Raw genomic sequence first — 23587 nt, 5'->3', positions numbered from 1 at the left:
AACCAGCCCTCCAAGAAATATTGAAAGGGGTCCTCTAAGCAAAGAGAGAGCCTAAAAGCAGAATAGACCAGAAAGGAACACAGACAATATACAGTAACAGTCATCTTACAGGCAATACAATGGCACTAAATTTATATCTTTCAATAGTTACCCTGAATGTAAATGGGCTAAGTGTTCCAAACAAAGACACAGGCTAACAGATTGGATTAAAAAACAAGACCCATTGATATGCTGTCTGCAAGAGACTCATTTTAGACCCAAAGACACCCCAAGATTGAAAGTGAGGGGGTGGAAAACCATTTACCATGCCAATGGACACCAAAAGAAAGCTGGGGTGCCAATCCTTATATCAGACAAATTAGATTGTAAACCAAAGACTGTAATAAGAGATGAGGAAGGACACTATATCATACTTAAAGGGTCTATCCAACAAGAAGATCTAACAATTGTAAATATCTATGCCCCTAACATGAGAGCAGCCAATTATATAAAGCAATTAATAACAAAATCAAAGAAACACATTGACAACAATACAATAATAGTGGGGGACTTTAACACCCCCCTGACTGAAATGGACAGATCATCTAAGCAAAAGATCAACAAGGAAATAAAGACTTTAAATGACACACTGGACCAAATGGACTTCACATATTCAGAACATTCCATCCCAAAGCAATGGAATACACATTCTTCTCTAGTGCCCATGGAACATTCTCCAGAATTGATCACATCCTAGGTCACAAATCAGGTCTCAACCAGGACCAAAAGATTGGGATTATTCCCTGCATATTTTCAGACCAGAATGCTTTGAAACTAGAACTCAATCGCAAGAGGAAAATCAGAAAGAACTCAAATACATGGAGGCTAAAGAGCATCCTACTAAAGAATGAATGGGTCAACCAGGAAATTAAAGAAGAATTAAAAAAATTCATGGAAACCAATGAAAATGAAAACACAACTGTTCAAAATCTTTGGGATGCAGCAAAGGCAGTCCTAAGAGGAAAGTATATAGCAATACAAGCCTTTCTCAAGAAACAAGAAAGGTCTCAAATACACAACCTAACCCTACACCTAAAGGAGCTAGAGAAAAAACAGCAAATAAAGCCTAAACCCAGCAGGAGAAGAGAAATCATAAAGAGCAGAGCAGAAATCAATGAAATAGAAACCAAAAGAACAGTAGAACAGATCAACGAAACTAAGAGCTGGTTCTTTGAAGAATTAACAAGATTGATAAACCCCAGGCCAGACTTATCAAACAGAAAAGAGAAATGACCCAAATCAACAAAATCATGAAAGAGGAGAGCTCACAACCAACACCCAGGAAATACAAACAATTATAAGAATATATTATGAGCAACTCTATGCTAGCAAATTAGATAACGTGGAAGAAATGGATGCATTCCTAGAGATGTATCAACTACCAAAATTGAACCAGGAAGAAATAGGAAACTTGAACAGACCTATAACCACTAAGGAAATTGAGGCAGTCATCCAAAATCTCCCAACAAACCAAAGCCCAGGGCCAGATGGCTTCCCAGGGGAATTCTACCAAACATTTAAAGAAGAATTAATACCTATTCTCCTGAAACTGTTCCAAAAAATAGAAATGGAAGGAAAACTTCCAAACTCATTTGATGAGGCCACCATTGGCTTGATCCCAAAACCAGACAAAGACCCCATCAAAAAGGAGAATTACAGACCAATATCCTTGATGAACATGGATGCAAAAATTCTCACCAAAATACTAGCCAATAGGATCCAACACTACATTAAAAGGTTTATTCACCATGACCAAGTGGGATTTATCCCTGGGCTGCAAGGTTGGTTCAACATCCACAAATCAATCAACGTGATACAATACATTAACAAAAGAAAGAACAAGAATCATATGATCCTCTCAATAGATGCAGAAAAAGCATTTGACAAAATACAGCATCCTTTCTTGATCAAAACTCTTCAGAGTATAGGGATAGAGGGTACATACCTCAATATCATAAAAGCCATCTATGAAAAACCTACAGCGAATATCATTCTCAATGGGGAAAAGCTGAGAGTTTTCCCCCTAAGGTCAGGAATGTGGCAGGGATGTCCACTATCACCACTGCTATTCAACATAGTGTTAGAAGTCCTAGCCACAGCATTCAGAAAACAAAAAGAAATCAAAGGCATCCAAATCGACAAAGAGGAAGTCCAACTCTCACTCTTTGCAGATGATATGATACTGTATGTGGAAAACCCAAAAGACTCCACCCCAAAACTGCTAGAACTCATACAGGAGTTCAGTAAAGTGGCAGGATATAAAATGAATGCACAGAAATCAGTGGCATTCCTATACACAAAAAACAAGACAGAAGAGAGAGAAATTAAGGAGTCGATCCCATTTACAATTGCATCCAAAACCATAAGATAGCTAGGAATAAATCTAACTAAAGAGGCAAAGGATCTGTACTCAGAAAACTACTGGCACAAAAACAGACACATAGACCAATGGAACAGAATAGAGAGCCCTGAAATGGACCCTCAACTCTATGGTCAACTCATCTTTGACAAAGCAGGAAAGAATGTCCAATGGAAAAAAGACAGCCTCTTCAACAAATGGTGTTTGGGAAACTGGACAGCCACATGCAGAAGAATGAAACTGGACCATTTCCTTACACCACACACAAAAATCACTCCAAATGATTGAAAGACCTAAATGTGAGACAGGAGTCCATCAAAATCCTAAAGGAGAACACAGGAGCAACCTCTTCGACCTCAGCCGCAGCAACTTCTCCCTAGAAACATCACCAAAGGCAAGGGAAGCAAGGGCAAAAATGAACTATTGGGATTTCATCAAGATAAAAAGCTTTTGCACAGCAAAAGAAACAGTCCACAAAACCAAAAGACAACCGACAGAATGGGAGAAAATATTTGCAAATGATATATCAGATAAAGGGCTAGTATCGAAAATCAATAAAGAACTGATCAAACTCAACACCCAAAGATCAAATGATCCAATGAAGAAATGGACAGAAGACATGAACAGACATTTTTTCCAAAGAAGACATCCAAATGGCCAACAGACACATGAAAAAGTGCTCAACATCGGTCGGCATCAGGGAAATCCAAATCAAAACCCCAATGAGATACCACCTCACACCCGTCAGAATGGCTAAAATTAACAAGTCAGGAAATGACAGATGTTGGCGGGGATGCGGAGAAAGGGGAATCCTCCTACACTGTTGGTGGGAATGCAAGCTGGTGCAACCACTCTGGAAAACAGTATGGAGGTTACTCAACAAGTTAAAAATAGAGCTACCATACGATCCAGCAATTGCACTATTGGGTATACCACAAAGATAAAAATGTAGGGATCTGAAGGGGTATGTTCACCCCAATGTTTATAGCAGCAATATCCACAATAGCCAAACTGTGGAGAGAGCCAAGATATACATCAACAGATGAATGGATAAAGAAGATGTGGTATATATACACAATGGAATGTTATGCAGCTATCAAAAGGAATGAGATCTTGCCATTTGCAATGACGTGGATGGAACTGGAGGGTGTTATGCTGAGTGAAATAAGTCAATCAGAGGAAGACATGTACCATATGACCTCACTGATATGAGGAAATCTTAATCTCAGGAAACAAACTGAGGGTTGCTGGAGTGGTGGGGGGGTGGGAGGGATGGGGTGGCTGGGTGATAGACGTTGGGGAGTGTATGTGCTATGGTGAGTGCTCTGAATTGTGCAAGACTGTTGAATCACAGACCTGTACCCCTGAAACAAATAATGCAATATATGTTAAGAAAAAAAAAAAGAAGAAGATAGCAGGAAGGAAAAATGAAGGGGGGGAAACCAGAGGGGGAGATGAACCATGAGAGATGATGGACTCTGAAAAACAAACTGAGGGTTCTAGAGGGGAGGAGGGTGGGGGGATGGGTTAGCCTGGTGATGGGTATTAAAGAGGGCATGTTCTGCATGGAGCACTGGGTGTTATGTACAAACAATGAATCATGGAACACTACGTCAAAAAGTAATTATGTAATGTATGGTGATTAACATAACAATAAAAATTTAAAGGAAAAAATAAATGCACAATGTGATAAGTTTTGACATAGTTATTCACCTGTGAAACTGTCACTGCAATATATCCATCCCCCTCAAGCGTTTTCTTCTGCCTCTTGGTTTATTGCTCCCTACTGCTGTGCCCAGCCCCCACCATCCCCTGACAAAGTCTGATCTGTTTTCCATGAATATAGATTAGTTTGAATTTCTAGAACTATACATAAATTAAATCATATATATGCACCCTCCTATGTTTGGCTTTTTTCAAAGAGAATAATTTCAGATTCACATATGTTATTGCCCATATGAAAATAGTTAATTCCTCTTAAATTCTGAGCAGCATTTTATTGTATAGATATATCACAGTATGATTATCAGTCATTTGTTGATGGACATTTGGGTTATTTTAATTTTTTTACCATTACAAATAAAGTTGCCATGAACATATGTGTATAAGTTCTTAAATGGACATTACCGTTGGTAAATGCTGAGGAGTAGATTGACTAGATCATATGGTAGATGTATGTTTAAATTTTAAGAAATTATCATACTGTTTTCCCAGTGTTTGTAAATTTTAAAAAATTATTATTTCTTTTTTTCAACTGTTTATTTTAATTCCAGTTAGTTAACATACAGTGTACTATCAGTTTCAGATGTGCAATTTAGTGATTCAACACTTCCCTACATCATCCAGTGCTCATCAGGACAAGTGTACTCCTTCATCCCTATCACCTACTTCACCCAACCCCCCCCCCCACTCACCTCCCCTCTGGTAACCATCAGTTTGTTCTCTAGAGTTAAGAGTCTGTTCTTGGCCTGCCTCTCTCTCCCTTTTTTTTTGTCCCCTTTTCTCATTTGTTTTGTTTCTTAAATTCCACATATGAGTGAAATCATATGGTATTTGTCTTTCTCTGACTTATTTCACTTAGCATAATACTCTCTAGCTCCATCCATGTCATTGCAAATAGCAAGATTTCATTCTTTTTTATGGCTGAGTAATATGCCACTATATGTATATACCACTTCTTTATTATACATTCACCAAGTCATACTTGGACTATTTCCATAATTTGGTTATTGTAGGTAATGCTGCTATAAACATCAGGGTGCATGTATCACTTTGAATTAGTATTTTTGTATTCTTTGGGTAAATATCTAGTAGTGCAATTGCTGGATCGTATGGTAGTTCTATTTTTAACTGTCTGAGGAAACTCCATGCTGTTTTCCAGAGTGACTGTACCAGTTTGCATTCCCACCAACAGTGCAATAAGGTTCCTCTTTCTCCACATCCTCACCAACACATGTTGTTTCTTGTGTTGTTGATTTTAGCCATTTTGACAGGTGTGAGATGATATCTCATTGTAATTTTGATTGGCATTTTCCTGATGAGAACCAATGTGATTTTTTAAAATAAGCAGAGGACATGAACAGACATTTCTCCAAAGGAGACATACAAATAGCCAACAAGTACAGGAAAAGGTGCTCAACATCACTAATTATCAGAGAAATGCAAATAAAAACCACAATGAGATATCACATCACACCTCTTAGAATGGCTATTATCAAAGAGACAAGAGTTAACAAATGCTGGTGAGGATGTAGAGAAAAGGGAACCCTGGTGTGCTGCTGGTAGAAATATAAACTGGTACAGCAACTATGGGAAAAAAAGTAGGGAGGTTCCTCAAAAATTAAAAACAAAATTACCATATGATCCAGCAATCCCACTTCTGTTACACATACAAAGGAAATGAAATCTCTGTCTTGAAAAGATATCTGCCCTCCCATGTTAACTAGTGCATTATTCACAATAGCCAAGACATTGAAACAACCTAAGTGTCCATCAATGGATGAATGGATAAAGAAAATGTGGTATTTTTATAATTGAATATTATTCAGCCATAAAAAAGGAAATCCTGCTGTTTGAGACAACTCGGATGGACCTTGAGGGCATTGAGCATTGTGCTATGTGAAATAAGTCAGACAAAAACAAATACTGTATGATCTCACTTACATGTGGAATCTAAAAACATCAAACTCATAGAGACAGAGTAGAATGGTGGTTGTCAGGGGCTGAGGGGTGGGGAAATGGGTTAAAATTGGTTAGAGGGTACAAACTTTCACTTATAAGATAGTTCTGAGGATCTAAGGTACAGCATGGTGACTATAGTTAATAATACTGCATTGTATCTTGAAAGTTGCTATGAAATTAGAGCTTTAATGTTCTAATTATAGTAATAACAAAATGTTAATTATGTTAGGTAAAGGGTATGTTAACCAAGCTTATTGTGAAAAACATTTCACAATATATATGTATATTAAATCTTCATATTGTATACCTTAAACTTAAATGATGTTATTTATCAATTATATCTCAATCAAGCCAGAATAAAAAGGAATATTAGCAATAAAAATTTATACACTAACAATATGCAGAATAACATGAATTAATCTGAAAATATTATGTAAATGATAAGGCCAAATACAAAAGACTATCTATTGTCTGAATCCATTTATTTGAATTTCTATAAAAGGCAAAAATACAATAATAAAACATAGACCATTGTTACCAGGGGCCAAGGGTAGGAAATGGGATTGACTGCAAAGAGACACGAGGAAAGGTTTTGACTGATGGAAATATAGTATTGTAAACTTGAAATAGGTGGACTTACTTTATGTAAAAGTCAACCCCTCCTCTCCCAAAAAAGCAGTCAGTAGGAAGAAAAAAAAATAAAGAAAACAGAAACGTTCTGTGGTAAAATCTTCAGTCTTAAAGATTCTATTTTCAACAGGAATTAGATTTTCCTTTGGAGAAGATTGGATCTTTCTTTTCTATCATTATAACAGACATTCTCTCTTTTCCAGCCTTAATATAATAAGGGGAATGACTTTTGCTGCAGGCCCTTCTCTTGCCTCTTTCCACAATTGATATCTATCTTTAAAATACAGTTTAATTCTTCCACAAATTATGTCTTACATGACAACACAATAATGAATTATTTTGTGTTCATAGTATCAAAATTAGTTTGACTGGTTTGAGAAATGACTGATAATTTTGATAATTTGCAGACATAGACTTTTCAAAGAATTCAAATTCAATTCAGGTAGAGTATATGCTCAAATCTTTTCATCTTGATTTACTATAGCTTTGTCTCTTACGGATCTGACAGTTGGAATTTATGCATGGTTTTGGTTATCTATTTCTGAATAACAAACTGCTCCAAACTTTCTGGTATAAAGTAGCCAGTTTATTATTTCTCACAATTCTTCAATCTAGGCAGAATTAGCTGGGCTATTTTCCACATCTTGTCTGCTGGCTTTAAGATGTCAAAGACGGCTTCTTAACTTATGCATTAGATGCCTCAGCTAGGATAATTGGGTCAAACATTTCTCCATGTAGTTAGCTTGGGCTTCCTCTCAGCATCTGAGCTCAAGATAATAGAGGGGGAGACTAACCATGAGACACTATGGACCCTGAGAAACAAACTGAGGGTTCTAGAGGGGAGGGGGTGGGGGGATGGGTTAGCCTGGTGATGGGTATTAAAGAGGGCACGTATTGAATGGAGCACTGGGTGTTATATGCACACAATGAATCACGGAACACTACATCAAAAAGTAATGATGTAATGTATGGTGATTAACATAATAAAAAAAGATAATAGACCTTCTTACATGGTGACCGACTTCCCCAGAGCATTAGGAACCTATTCAGTTCATTGCTAGGCCTGAAACAAGCACATCATCACCTCCACTCTATTAGTCAAAGTAAGCCATAAGGCCAGTCCACATTCAATTCAAGGGAAAACAGACTCCAACTTTGGAAGTGAAAAGTGGTATGCATGTATAGATAGGTAGGGAAGAAATTGATAGAAGCCATTTTTGAGACTACCATATATACTCTAAAATATCAAAGAACAAAACATGTATGCTAGCAGTTAAGCTAGTACAACCTGGTAAACCTTGAGGTTAACTAACATCATCTCAATTATAAGAGGAAAAAAATTTTAAATAGGAGGTTTGTATTGGAAAGGAAAATCAACTTTAGTTGCTGCAGCAGACCATCACTGACATTTCACAGGATTAACACTGTAAAAGTTGTTCTCTCATTCCCTCAGACCTGATAATAGGTTGGATGGCCTTCCACTACCTGGTATTTACTTCATCTGGAACATATGGTCTCTGAGCAAGGGCAGGATAGATGGAAGACACAGGTCACTTCTCTTCACAATCACTATTCACATGGCCCAGATCTAACTGTAAGGGAGGCTGGAAAATGTAAGGAAGCTCATGAGTTATTTGGTGAGCACCAAATGTCTCTGCCACAGTATGTTAACCAGACACCCCTAAAAATAAATAAAATGAGGGGTATATATGCATATAGACATTTTTTTTTTGTTTTCTCCTAGAACTTTTTTTTATTGTTATGTTAATCACCATGCATATAGGCATTTTATCTGGAGTCAGGTTCATAGCTTTTGTTATATCCTCAAAGGAATATATAACCCTCAAAATATTAAGAACCTTTGTTCTGAAGACAGGAACTCTGACTCCTTTGTAGCATATAAGTAATAGACACTGATGTACCCAAAAGAATATTTCGTTCTCAGTCCCAATCAATACCAATAATTGGATTCACATAATTCTGTCTTTCATCCTCAACATCGATTTGGAGACTAGGAACTTGAGAGAAATTCTAAGAGCTTAAGTGATATCCAATATAATAAAACAAAATTGCTGAGATAATGCAAAATACATACTAATCAGGTTCTAAGTAATGGTTTGAATTTAAGAGAATTTATGGATCTTTTTCTGCCAGTGAGGTGAATGTACTGAACAATGAACCTGAGTCTGAACCTATGGACATGCACGTGGCAGAATTACTCATGAGCTGAAAGAACATCTCCACTGCACTTTGTAGAAGCTGTGATTAGAATATCTGGGATAGTTTAGGTATATTTATTTTCTATTGCTGTGTAACAAAGTACTGCAACTTAGTGACCTAAAACAGCACATACATTTATTATCTCAAAGTTTCCACAACTCATTAGTCCAGGCATGGGTTAGCTAGTTTTCTCTGTTCAGATCCAAGATCAAGTGGCCCCTAACTGAGTTCTTATCTGGAGACTCTGCAGGATAAGCCACTTCCAAGCTCATTCAGGTCATTGGCAGAACCCAGTTACTTCTGACTATAGCTATTAGGTTGCAAGGTCCACATTTCCTTGCTGGCTGTCAGCTTGGGGCCCCTCTCTGCTCTAAGAGGCTCCCCACATTGCTGCTTATGAGGCTTTCTCCATCTTTAAAGTATCAATGGTACATTGAGTCCTGCATGTGCTTTGAAATTCTCTGACTTCCTCTTCTGCTATCCACTAGATAAGACGATCTGCTTTTAAAGGGCTGATGAATAACAACTCTACATCTGAAACGAATGATGAACTACATGTTGGCTAATTGAATTAAAATTTAAAAAAATAAAGGGCTGACATGATTGGGTCAGGCCCACCCAGATGATCTCTACGTCATAAGGTAAACTGACAGGGGAACTTTAATTACATCTGCAAAATCACTTCTCAGCAGAACCTAGATTAATGTTTGATTATATAACAAGGGGTCTAGTATTTTAGAGGATTATCACCTTTAGAATTCTGCCTACCACACTGAGTAATCATGTTTTTTTATATAGAGATCAAGAGAAGGCTAAAAAAAAAAAGATGACTTAAAATGTAGAGTCTACAAGTAAAGGGAAAAACTTACAAATGTTTCTAGTCTGGAAATTAGGTTTAGGGTGATCTTAGCACTGCCTTCAGAAGAAAAAAGAACTTTAGAGCTATGCTCTGTTTGTCCTCTGGATTGAGAGTGTACAGATCTAGATAATAATGGTCAGATTATTTTTTATGGATTGAGTATTTTTATCTTTTATTACATACATATTATCTGTGTGTGCATGCTCATGTGTATGTACGTATGTGTATATAGATACATGATGCATACATATACATGCAGACACATATACAGGTACATGTGTGTTTGTTCGTGTGTACATATATGTGTGTTCAAGTATCATTTTCACATGAATGGATCTTTATATAAATGGCTTTTTTCCTATACAATTCTGCTGCTTTTTTAAAATTTAATTTTATTATGTTATGTTAGTCACCATACAGTACATCATTAGTTTTTGATGTAGTGATCCATGATTCATTGTTTGCGTATAACACCCAGTGCTCCATTCAGTATGTGCTCTGCTGCTTTTCCTAATTGAACAATATGTTGTGGACAGCTTTTTAATGTTAATACCTAGAGAGTGCCTCATTATTTTTAACAGATGCATAGTATTCCATAGTCTAGCTATAACCTAATTTTAAAAATAAGCTTCCCTATTGATGTAAGCTTCCCTATTGATGGCATGGAGCTATGAGTGGTAATATATGTAGCAGTTAAGAATGTTGTCTCCAGACCCAAACTGCCTAGGTTTGAATTTAGGTCTACCACTTCCTAGCTGTGTATCTTAGGAAAATTGCTTAACCTTCTTGTTCCTTAACTTCCCCATTCATCAAATGATGATAAAAAAAATAGTTCCTTCCTCATAGGGTTGTCTTGAGGATTGGGAAACTCGAGATAGACCTGGTTATGCTTCAGTAATAAATCACCCCAAATTTCAATGGCTTAAAGCAATAATGATCTATCTTGCTCATGCTTCATGCTCATAGCAGGTCAACAGCAGAGTTACTAGTAACTCAGAGTTTCCAGTTAATGGAGAAGCCACCATCTTTAATTTTTCCTTTTGCCATGCCATTTCCCGAAAGGGTCTCAAAATAGGCAATTAAATGATCTAGCACACATCAGTTTGACTCCCAACTCATTGTCCAGAACTAGTCACATGGCCCCACCAGCCAGAAGGAACCAGGACATGCAAGGATCTCTGTTCCTGAAAAATGGGCACCAGAAAATATTTGGTGGAAAGCATTAAAGACCATGATAAGGATCAAATGAATTAATTTTTAGCACAGCTCCTGGCTCATAATAAGTGCTCGGTAAATAACTATTACATCAAAATCTCACCATTATAACAATGCTATAATAGCTACCTTTTCATACCAATATTTGTGTGCAGATACAAGTATTTACTTATAATAGATTTCTAGAAATAGAATTGCAATGTCATAAAATACAGATATTTTTAATCTTGAGAAATATTGCCAAATTGCTTTCTTCCTGCTCCATTTGTGTTATGTAAGTTGCCAACATAATTGAGAAAGGACTCAGGGAGTCTGAATTATAAGGGCTTTGTAAAGCTTTGATCACTGAGTCAGCCTTAGTTTGGAACTTTGTCTCACTCCAATGACAAAAGGAATATCCTACAGGAGGAAAAACTTTTCAAGTTACTGCCTGATAAATAATTGCTGGCTTCCTTGAAGTCATGGTAAAACAATATGACCCCAGGATTGTAAGAGGAAGGTACAGCACAAAAAGGTTAGATATTTCTCACACCGAAGTACCCCATGGGTTCAAGTAAGTATAACACAGCAACAATGGAGTTTTTTTTTTCTCCACTACAAATATCTATCTTGGAATTCCACATGCAATCCTACTTAAATCATATGCCTTAGTACATGACCTCTTTAGATCACTTTCAAATCGAATAGTATCTAACAGCATTATTTTATTTTTATATTCAATAATTAATTATTGACCACTTGCTTTATGTCTGTCACTGTCAGAGATAAATAAGATGCAGGCCTTGACTTTAAGGAATGCACAGTTACTATAGAAGATCAGTTGATACCACTGGAATGGCAGGTACAATAATGTGGCAGGTTATGAACACAGTGGTTAAAAGCATATGCTTTGGAATCATATAGATCTGTGTTTGTTGCATCCTAGTTGTGTGATAATGAGTAATTTTCTCAACCTTGCTTTGCCTCTCTTTCATCATCTATAAAATGATAAAAATAGTACTTCCCTCATGTTGTATTATTTTTATTATGACAGAAGTGAACTTCATAATATTTTGGAAGCACGAAGACAAAATCATCAGTTATTCCTAAGTTTGTCAAGGAAGGTTTCACAGAGCAAACTGTGAAGTTAGCTAAAGAATTGTGCAATAGCATTACATGTTTGGAAACCTCTGAGGTCTTGGGGATGGGGAAAAGGTAAAGATATAAGGATGTGAGGAAGATATAAGGAAGCAAGACACAAGATGAGAAGGGAGAGAGAGGAAAAGAGGTAAACTAGATCTTTAAATGTCATGCCAAGAATTTGGTTTTTAATTTATAGACAATGGAATGTCCAAAACTGATCACTTGATCTCTGCTCTGAAATGTACTTCTACTCCAAGTTCTCTATCTCAATAAGTCACATCACTCTCCAACCAATTTCTCAAGCAAGGAATCTACCCATCCAATTCACAAGAAAATCTTGGCAGTTCTGCCTCCAGATATCCCAAACCCACCCATATTTTCTGTCTTCACTGTCACAACCCTAGGGCAAGATAACATCACTCCTAACCTGGACTATTTCAATAGCCTGTTAACTGGATTCCCTGCTCTTTCTCCCCTAAGAGAAATCCGTTCTCTACAATGCAGCCAAAATGATCTCCTAAAACATAAACTGGATCATGTCATTATCATGGCTTTCTACTAAATTTAGAATAAAATATAAACTCCTTACATGGCCTACAAGGCCCTACATGATATGGATCCTGATTTCTTCAGCTTCTGTAAGAGGCCTTTCTATTCTTCGTACATGCCAAATTATTTCCTTCTTAAAGCATTTGTCCATGTTGTTCTTTTTGCTTGAAACATTCTTATCTAACTGTTCACCTAGACAATTCCTATTCATTGTTCAGGACTCAGTTTAAAAGCCATTTCGTCAAAGAAGTTCCCCCAAAACTAATCCCCTAATCTAACATATATCCCCCATTGTTCTATCACACTAAATCCTCTCCATTTCCTTTATAATACCTATTACAATCGTATACTAGTGAGATTTTTATATCTGTCTCATGCATTAAACTTTAAGTCCCATAGAAGCAGATCACTCCATGTTTTGGTCAGCACTATATTCCCCAGAACTTAGCCCAATATTTGGCATAGGAAAGGCACTCAATAAATATTTGCTGAATGGATAAATGAAAAAATGAATGAATCCTCTATAGGGTACAACCATACTTACATTTAAATGCATTGGGATTTGAGGTGAAAACTCTTGTTTTCATTTACTGGTCATGATCTTGACTCTTAGGGAGTGTGATTATTCTTTTTAAAGATTTTATTTATTTATGTGACAGAAAGAGGGATAGCCAGACCTGGAATACAAGCAAGGGGAGTTGGAGAGAGAGAAGCAGGCTTCCCGCCGATCAGGGAGCGCCATGTGGGGCTCGATCCCAGGACCCTGGGATCGTGACCTTAGCTGAAGGCAGACACTTAATGACTTAGCCACCCAGGTGCCCCAGGGAGTGTGATTATTAGTGTTCGAAGGCCCTCTGGTTATAATATCTTCAAATTCCCAGTGCCCTATTAACCAGGAGAAAGAACAGGTTTAAGTATTAAATGAGATTTTTTTCATGTTGAATTTCTGCAATTTGTGAGACACCTGGCAGACAGAGTTTGAATCAACAATTGGCCAAAAATATAGATTTGAGAACCAGTATTGTGTAAGTAATAGCAATACTAGATGAGATCACCGCAGGAAAATATTTAGTTAGAGAAGAGTGACAAGAATGAACACCTGCCTAATTGAGAGACTGAAGAGGTAGATAAAAGAAATGAGCAAGTAGAAGGAGTGAGCAAGATCCTAAATGATCAAAGTGGAAAGAGGATAATTGGAAAAATATGGTATCACTAAAACCATGAAAATTTTAAGAATAGAAAGCAAGTATCAAATTCTATCAGAGAAGATGAAGATCCAAATATATTTATTGGGTGTAGTAACATAGGAACATCCTCAATGCCATCATAGATATTTCTGTGAATTAATGGATTTGGAAACAAGACTGAAAGCAGGGTAAGGAGTTGATGGTAGCAGGCAAATGGAGACAGTGTATGTATACTATTTTGTGGAGAAATTTAATTGGGAAGGGATGTAGCAGCACCAGCAACAACTGGGAACTTGTTAGAAATGTAATCCTCAAGCCCCACTACAGACTCTCAGGGGTTGAGAAAGAATTTTGAGGAAATTGGCAGGATTTGAATAAATAGATGCTCCTAGAATAGGGAAATGATCAAGAAAAACCTTCTCCAGTGGCATTAAAAATTCAACTGAGGCTGCATATCAAATAGTCTCCACAGTGGCAAATTACTGTCCTTGAGCTGATCATGATTGCTGCTGTAGTAGCAATTATCTCCAGCCCTATTTGGGAACTTGCAGAAAGAAATGAAGTCAAAGTATGAGCTTGGCCCAGAATTGAAGGTTGGCAGGGTAAATGTTGTTAAGTATTGAGAGTCCTAAAGAGAAGCTCGGTTGACTTAGGAATCCAGGCTCAGTAGAGAGGACAATGTGATGGGCAATGTGGAGCAGACCTTAGGGAAAGGGAAGATTAAGTGCCAGGACTCCTTGGTGAAGTCAAACATCAAGTTCAGAGGGCCTGAAGGATGGAGGAAGCTATCAGAACAGGAGCTACTGATATGGCCGATAAAAGTTTAATAATAATAGTTAATAGTAATAAAGAAGAAGGAGGAGTCTGAAGAAGAGGAGAAGTAGTACTTCTTAGCTTATTGATAGCAAGGTATTGCTACCTGTTAATCAATTGCTTTGTCTTTCCTATGTTCTGGGTATTTTGCTAGGTACTTTAAATGTTTTAACTCATTTAATCCTTACCAAGGCTTACAACGGTGAAATGTCTTATCTGAGGTCATACAGCTAGGAAGTGGATTCAGCACAGGTCTGTTGACAGCATGCTTGTTACCCTGAAATGCTGGGAATATACTTTTGAGGCTAAATTTAGACTTCACCAATATCACCATCACTACCACCTAAAAATATTACAGAGCATCTGGATAAATTTGTACCACGCTAGGAATCTAGGCTGGAAAAATGAAATATGATGTGGTTCCTGCCTTCAAGGGCCTTATAATTCAGCTACAGTTCCAGGAAAGAGGTGTAAGATTATCACTTATGGTGCAGATACTATCAGCTAGAGACTGAACAAATACTACCAGCAAAAATTAATTTGGGGGCATCAGATGAAGGCATAATTCTTCAATGCTAAGAAGATCAACAGAGTCCTGGGGTGTGACTGTATCTAAAAAATAGGTCTTCAATGGTAAAGATAGTGAGAAGTCCACTAAGCATAGGAAATTATATGGCCAGAGATAGGGGCCTTCCTTAAAACCCACTGATATGTGGAGGGAAAAAATTAGCTTTCCAGTTTTGGCAGAAACAGAAAAGCTGTATAATAATAATAATAACTACCATGTACAGATTTATGAGTTGCAAAGTCATTTATATGGATTATCTGTTCTACTCTTCACAGCAACTTTGAGAAGTTTGTGTGTCTTTAACGTACAGATATAAAAATTGAGGCTTGGAAAAGTATAGGACTTTTTCAGGGTCATCACAATGCAAGTGGCAGAGCTGGGATTTGATCCAGGACTATCTGATCCCAGAGCCTAAACACTTGGCCACCCTTCCGTAACACTCCTCTAAAGTAATGCTAGGTTGGAGGGCCTGAAAGTCACCAGGTCAGGGAAGCAATCTTCAGGAAGCTCCTTCCTCAAGCAAATCAATGTAAATGCATGTTTAGTTAAGTGCCATTATGGTACTGGTTGAATGTCTGTCTGAAAATCCTCAACAACGATTATCTTCCATTCCATTACTGTAGGACTTCTGACCATTCTACTTCCTTGTCTTGTTCTTTCCTGATTTCCCCTTGGTTCTCAATTTAAGTTTTAGAAACAATGTATTACATTTTGCACCATAATCATTTTTGTCTCTTGTCTTGTAGCAAGGTAAAGAAAACAGAGAGAGGCTTCAAGACAAGGGCATTTTAAAAATGACAAAAGTGCATCCATTCAGGAACCTGTGGTGTGCCGAATTGAATGGAACTGCTCTCCTCAGGGGAGTGAGAAGATAGGAGGGGGTCACTAAATATGAGCTAAAGTGGGAGGCTGATTCACATCTATAACAAGAAGCAACCAGGCTTGTTGATCTACCATTGAAAACTGGAGCTATGGAAGGCACAAGGTAATTACTGGTGCAGAAACAGACCATTCTAGACAGCACTTTCACTCACCCTAAGATCCTAAAGGAAAAAGCCCTTCAGAAAGTGCATTTTCATCAGCAAATTTTAAGCAATGCCATCTTTAGCAGCTTTACACATGAGCAATTTAATGTATATTTATGAATGTTGAAGTCTTTAGAGCAAAGGGAATGAGAATCATATCAAAATTAAGCAAGGCATCAAGACTGCAACACACACACACAAAATTATACTGGAGTCGTAAAATTGGCCAGGTTGTAACATAAATCATAGCAATTCAGATAAAGATAAAAGGCTAGAACTAGTTCATCCCTACATGTTAGCAGGACAACACACTGAGTAATTCATTTTGTCAACAATAGTAAGAGTTGTTTGCCAAATTATACCTGTTAACTGGTCTGAGGATCCAACCAGGTATAATGCTTCCTAGGCGTACAATTGTTTTGGAAGAAAAACATTTTACTTTGACAAAGTTTTCCTGGACTCTTCATTCATTAGTTACAAAGTCCTGAAAAATATTTTGAAACAAAAGAACATTGTTATACTTATCTTTCCATGATCATTGCCAGTACCCTAAACTGGCACCCATGCCCTCATGCTTAATGGCACTGATGTCCTAAGTGGTATTCCTGCATCTTGCCCCTCCTACACATTGCTGGCCAAATGCATTCAACAGTTACTGACAGCCTTGTATGTCTCAGGTAGGGTCCTGGGCGCTTGGATCTATTAGTAATCAAAACAAAGAGCCCTGACCCCATAAACCTGATATTCTAGCAGTAGTAAATAGGCAATAAAAATGCATAACAATGATAAATTATACTGTGTTAGACTGATGAGTGGTAAATGCTGTAGGAAAGAAAAAGAGAACAGAAGGAGATACGTAAGATCTTCCCCAAGCAGCAATTTTTATCATGCTATTGACCCCTCCCACCCTCATTTATCAGCCTTCAATGCCTCCCTGTTATCCATTTGTTCACATGAAAACTCTGCAGCCTGTCAGTGGTTTCTCTTCTCTGCCTCACACTGAGGATGCACTGCTACTTCTTTTCCATCTTTATTCTCTGTCACTCCCCACCAGCAGTGTCCTGCTCCAGCAAAGCCAATGAGGTTCCAATAAGGAGCTCACAATGATAGCAGATAAAATAAATGAACACTTACTATGTGCTGGACCTTGTGGTAAACTCTTCACTTAGACTACCTTATATCCTCACATTGTCTAAATGAGGTAGTTATTAGTATTATCTTCATTTTGCAGATGAGGAAATTAAAGTATGGAGAGTAAATTGCTCAAGGTCACACACTTGAGTAACTTGCTGAGCTATGTTAGAACTCGGATCTGTCTGACACCAAAGCCTGTGCTCTTTACCAGTATGTGCTGGATTTTTAATGATGACCTAAAACTATTGCACCAGACCAGGGTTTGGCAAACTTTTTCTGTAAAGGGCCAGATAAAAAATATTTCAGGCTTTGTAGATCTGTGATCTGTAGGTCTGTGACAATGACTCAACACTGCCACTGGAGCATGAAAGCAAGCATAGACAATATGTTAACAAATGGGCATGACTGTGTGCCAGTAAAACTTCATTCATAAAAATAGGCAGTGGGCTAGATGGGGTGAATAGGCCCATGGTTTGCCAACCCCTGAACTAGACTGAACACTTCTCCTAGTCCATGAGCTCCATGAAGTCAATGATCAGGTCTTATGCATCTTGGAAATTCCAGTGCCATCTACAGTGATGGGACACTGAAGCCCAGAGTTCACACAGTTTGTAAGTGATGGATCTAGGATGCTGACCTATGCTGTTTGATTCTAGATCTTATATTCTTAACTCATGCGAGCATGCCTCTCAAGGATTAAATAATATCATAAACATAAAGTTCTTACATAGTGCTTAGCACATAGTAAGTCCTCAAAAATAATAGTGGTCAACATTTTCATCACCTAAAAAAGAAGCACTTGGGTACAGAATAGTGAGGGTTATTACAGGCAGTTTAGAAACAAAATAAAACAAAAGTTACTTTGTCCAGCTTTATTGAGGTATAACTGACAGAACTGTATATATTTAAAGTATACAATTCCCACAGTCAAGTTCATTAACACAGCCACGACCTCACACACTTTTTTCTGGTATGTGGTGAGAATGCTTAAGATCTAGTCTCTTAGCAAATTTCAAGTATATAATACAGTATAATTAACTACAGTCACCATGTTGTACATTAGATCCCCAGAACTTAATATTTAAAAATACTTTTTAAATGCCTGATAGGATCTAGTGAAAGTCATGTCAGTCTTGATTGGTGATATATTCACAAACAGTCCACAAAAGACCAGGAAAATATGATAGCAGCATCAGTCCTTACCAGGACTTTAGTAACAGAAAGGGATTAACTTCATCTGTAAACACCAAGTTTCTTGTGGGTGTAGTCCAACCTGGCACTAACTCGGGGTTAGGTCAGGGTCTTGTCATCTTAGAAAACAGAAGGGCAAGACCCAGAAACCAGGCCAGGGCCTTCACAGATCCTGTCTGCTGCAAGATGTAGCGTGAATGGTTATCCAAGTAAACTGGCTTCTATATACTCTCTTGGGGCCTGGCTGCTACTTGGTAACCCATGACCTGCCTGCGTATGAATTCTGACTTTGCCTTGGGTTCTCATGTTTTTGGGTTGGGCACACGAACAGCCTCAATATCACCTTAGCCTGACACTTAATGCTGGCTGGTCTTGGCTCCTCTGTAAAATCCCTCCACAGGGCTATGCTGCTACTGATAAGCAGACACAACCAGCCTGCTTCTTTCCTGCTGCCCTCTGCTGCCTTCTACCTGCTATATTCACTTAGCAATACCAACTTTGCAGGCCTCAGCTGAGTTGTGCACGATACCACCTCTGGAATGCTGCATCCTAGGATATTGCACAATGAGATAGATACATGATAGGTAGATAGATAGATAGATAAGTAGACAGCTTTTACTGGCAGAGAAAAAAATGTGTCTTGCATGTGACACTTGATCCGGAATCAGAGGATGTCCTCAGATGAGATTTTCTATCATTATAAAGTACTTACTCATGGGCCAAATCATTTTTCTCCAGATTCCCCACAGGATAGAGTGTAATGTCTAATACAATTAAGTTTTATAGGTAAATAAATTGTTCTTTCTGTGTTCAAGATAATAAAGTTGTCATTTCTAAATTGTTTGCATTAGCCATCCCTCTCCCTCCCAAATTCCTACATAAGAGCTTTCCATGCAGAAGAAATTTCAATGAGAAAAAGGAGGCAAGTCAGAAAGAATGTTTTGATTACAGGAAAAAAACAAGAATCTCAGAACCACTAGATGATAGGGATTGCAAAAAAAATGGGATGGGAGACAATATGTGAGGTGTGTTAGGGGAGTCCAGTTCCATTTAGTCATCTGTTTGTGTACTCCTTAATTCATTAAGCAAACTTTTAATTGCATATCTCCTGTTTCACAAAGGTGAGTAAGACTGTCATTGTGATGCTCACTATTTAGTGGAAAAAAATAATTAAAATAGGTTATTATCACTCACTGCAATGAGCATTTCCTGTATCTAGAAAATTTATCCCCCAGCCTTAACATGGCTAGGTCCACTTCATTAATCACAGCTCAAAAACTACTTCCTTAGGAGATTTTCCTTGATCACCTCCTCTGAAGGAGTCACTCCATCCTTCCAATCCTTTTCCTTTTCATGTGTTCTTTTACCACTTAGCAAATTTTTAAATCATTAGGCCAGTTATGTGAAATTGCCATTTTTAAGTTAAAAATCAGCTATTTCATGTGATTCAACCCAATATATATATTTTTTCAACATAATACATTTTTATTTGTATATTCACTTGTTTGTATCACCCTTTATCTCCATGAAGGCAAAGATCATATCTATTTTCCTTATTGCCACATTCTTAGTATGTAGCACAGTGCCAAATACAGTGTAAATATTCAGTAAATGCTAGGTGTTACAGGTACTCTTATTATCATTATAACTGTATAAATATTTTTGGATTAATATATGCTAAAATGGTAGAATTCAAATAATATGGGAGCACATAGCACATAAAAGGAACACCTAGCTCAGAATTTTCTATTGGGATACTAGGTTAAGAGAGAGTTATTTAAATTAAGGCCCCCCAAAAATGACTGGTAGTCAAGAAAAAGAAAGGAGGTACAATAAAGGGCATTTTAGGAGGAAAAGTCAGCATGTGCTAAGGTTCACACATGACAGTCAGCATGGAGCCTGCATTTCAAGAAACTGAGAGTCCACTGTGGCTTGAGTGAAGGGCATACCAAGAGCAGAAGGAGCTAAAGTCAAAGTGTTAGGCAAGGGCCAATAACTAAGGGCCTTGTGGGCCACAGCAAGGAGTCTGGGTTGTACTGCAAGGATGATAGAAAGCCACTGAAGAGTTTGCAGAGAAAAGTGACATATGAAGGACAGGGCTGAAGCTCTCCATGTAGAAAGAACTGGAAAGGTGAAAGGATGTAAGAAGTGAGCTCAGTTCGAAAGAAGTCTAGTGCATGATCTGGGTTAGAGATTAGGAAAATCTAAAGCAGAGAAATGAGAGTGCAGCTGAAGAGGAAAGGCAGATTCAAGAGTTGTTTAGGGCTTTGTGAATGGTTTAGAAGTAAGAGAAAGGTTTCTGGCTTGGGCAGTTTGGCACATGGTAGAGCCATTTACTGAGATGGGTAATAACACTTGAGAAGGAAGAGGTCAGGTTAAGAGTTGTTGAGATCAGTTTTAAACATGTTGAGATTCTAGAGTCACATTCATAGGTAAAAAGGAACCACACAAAGGCAGGAAGGAGGCAACTTGTTGTAAGGACATAGATATGAGAAGCTAAAAATCCAGAGAGCTGTGTAATTTCATAATAAAACATTCGGTAAAACCATTGCTTTTGATAACTTGGAAGGCAGCCTATCTTCCTATTGAATGGTAGCTTTTGGAGAAAATGTTTTTGAAAAGCCAGAGTATAAGTATGTGTTGAAGATTGCTTCCTATGTTTAGCAGAGTGATGACTCAATAAGTTTAATGAAGTATTACAAGAAAAATAGGAGACCAGGAAAGAATACTCGGGTTTGAAGTAGAAATGAAAAAGAATAATAGGGTCCAGAAATTTGAAATTTCCATGGGATTAGAAAAGCTGACCGCTTTTGGAACACAGAAAATATAAAGTAAGACTGACAAAGACTTTGACCAAAAAATACCCATTAAAAGTTTGCAGTTAAACAAAGAGACTCAGTTTAAGGGTGTTACCTACCTACAAACCCATAGTCTCAGATGGTCTCAAGGTAGCAGCATGAAGTTAAGAGAGGGAGGCATCGGGTAAGAAAACTAGGGAACAGAGGGGGACTAACGAAGTCTAAAATAACTTTGGGCATAATTACTGGCACACTAAACTTCCTGTGAGCAAATAGATGGAAACCTACTATGTTTTTTTTTCAGTAATAATTTCCAATGGAATATATAAAATCTATAAAAAATTGAGTCCCAAATTAGCACCAGCAAGAAGCATGCTGCAAAGTGTGTACATTTCCCAAGAGAGAATGTCCCCTCCACATTGATGGTAAAGCCCAGTACCAAAGACTACCAGGGAAATGCATGTAGTCAAAATTAGGTTTTTTACCTCGTTGAGGCAAGAAAGACTACACACCATTAGAAATCATAGGGTGCCTCAGTAAGAGGGAATTAGGATGGCACATGAGTTTGCTAGGGCTACCATAGCAAATACCACAGACTGGTGGCTTAACAGAAATTTATTTCTCACAGTTCTGGAGGCTAGAAGTCTGAAGTTGAGGTGTCAACAGGTTCTGTTTTTTCTGAGGCCTCTCTTCTGGACGTGCAGAGAGCTGTCTTCTGCCTGTGTCCTCACATGGCCACTCTGGTGTCTGTGAGTCCTAATCTTCTCTTTTTATAAGGATACCAGTCCGATCAGATTAGGGCCCACTCTGAAGATCTCAGTTTAACTTTACCACCTCTTTAAATATAGGATAACCAAACGCGGTCATATTCTGAGGTTAGGATTGCAACATATGAATTTTGGGGAGGGGAGCACACACAATTCAGAGCTTAGCAGATGGGACTGTTTGGGCTTGGGCTGCGTAATTTTAGGGAGGATTTAAAGAAATGGGGAATCTTTCCTGGAATGAATACTATCAGGAAACAGGGACAATTCTGCAATTTAGTACTGTAAGTTTTATCTAGGAATGATATGGGGCTAGAGTCACCATTGGTAAACTAGTGATATTACCAAGAATGAGAGGCGTTCAGTTATTTTTTGTGGTTACATGGTGTTCTTGCTTTTTGTCTGTGTTTAGTCATGATTACTGAATGGTCTTGTTTTTTCTCTTATTTCATCAAGGTCACAGAGTGATTTCTTTCAAATAATGTTGATATTGTATGGAATTGTTTATTTCAGCAGGGAACACCATGGCCTAGCTATTTAGCAGTAAACACCATAGCCTAAATTTAGTTGCTGGGCCTGCTACCAGCTGTCAGCTGTCGAGGCTGTTTATTTCTTTCTCACCCACTTCAGATGTGGCAATGAAGAAGAATGAACAATAAAGAATATCCCAGAATGTGTAGCCAGGGGCCACTGAGAGTAATAGAAAAGAGGAATTCCTTTAAGAAAGCAAAAATAGGGGCTTATCACAGAAATTTCAGTGACATGGCAGGGAAATCTTACAATGTCTGCCCAGCAGAATTCCATCATTGCTCTGGATCAGTGATTGCTATACATTTCCCAATATTCCTTTTCTTAATGGGATTTCTTATTGTTTTCACCCTTCCCTACTCCACAATTCCATACTGGGTACAGTGAGGTGGAGGTACTGATAACTTAGCTTGTCTTTTTAGGTCATGGGGTGTCAGAACATAAGGAACAATATCAAGATCTGATTGAGCTAGATTTAGTGACTACCTGAGATTTTGGGGTATCTCACTTAAAAAGATCTCAAATGTGTGCTGTGTGTGAGAAGGACACAAAGGAATATTTTAGCCAGAATGGCAAACCCAGCAGAGACAGCTAGTAATTCACATACTGCAATTCCTAGCCTCACTTGCATCAGCTGCGGTTAAATGAATGCGATCTAGCCAACAAAATGTGACAGGAAATGATGTGAGCCATATTAACCCCTGATGCATTAGAATTTCTCAAGCGAATTCAGGTTCTTTTCCCTTTCCAGCTGACTTGGATGGAGATTACCATGGAGACCAAGGAGGCCAAGTATGATAATGGCAAGGTCTTTGCCAGCCTTGGCCATTGCATAATTGTTTGTAGAAGAACCAACCTCTGCAACCAGAAGCATCCATCTTGCACCTTCAAATGAGCAAGAAATA

Source organism: Eumetopias jubatus, unplaced genomic scaffold (assembly GCF_037043125.1).
Source record: "Eumetopias jubatus isolate StellerSeaLion01/CBP00866 unplaced genomic scaffold, mEumJub1_p1.0 scaffold_11, whole genome shotgun sequence".
Classification (NCBI taxonomy): Eukaryota; Metazoa; Chordata; class Mammalia; order Carnivora; family Otariidae; genus Eumetopias; species Eumetopias jubatus.
This window is presented reverse-complemented; position numbering follows the sequence as displayed.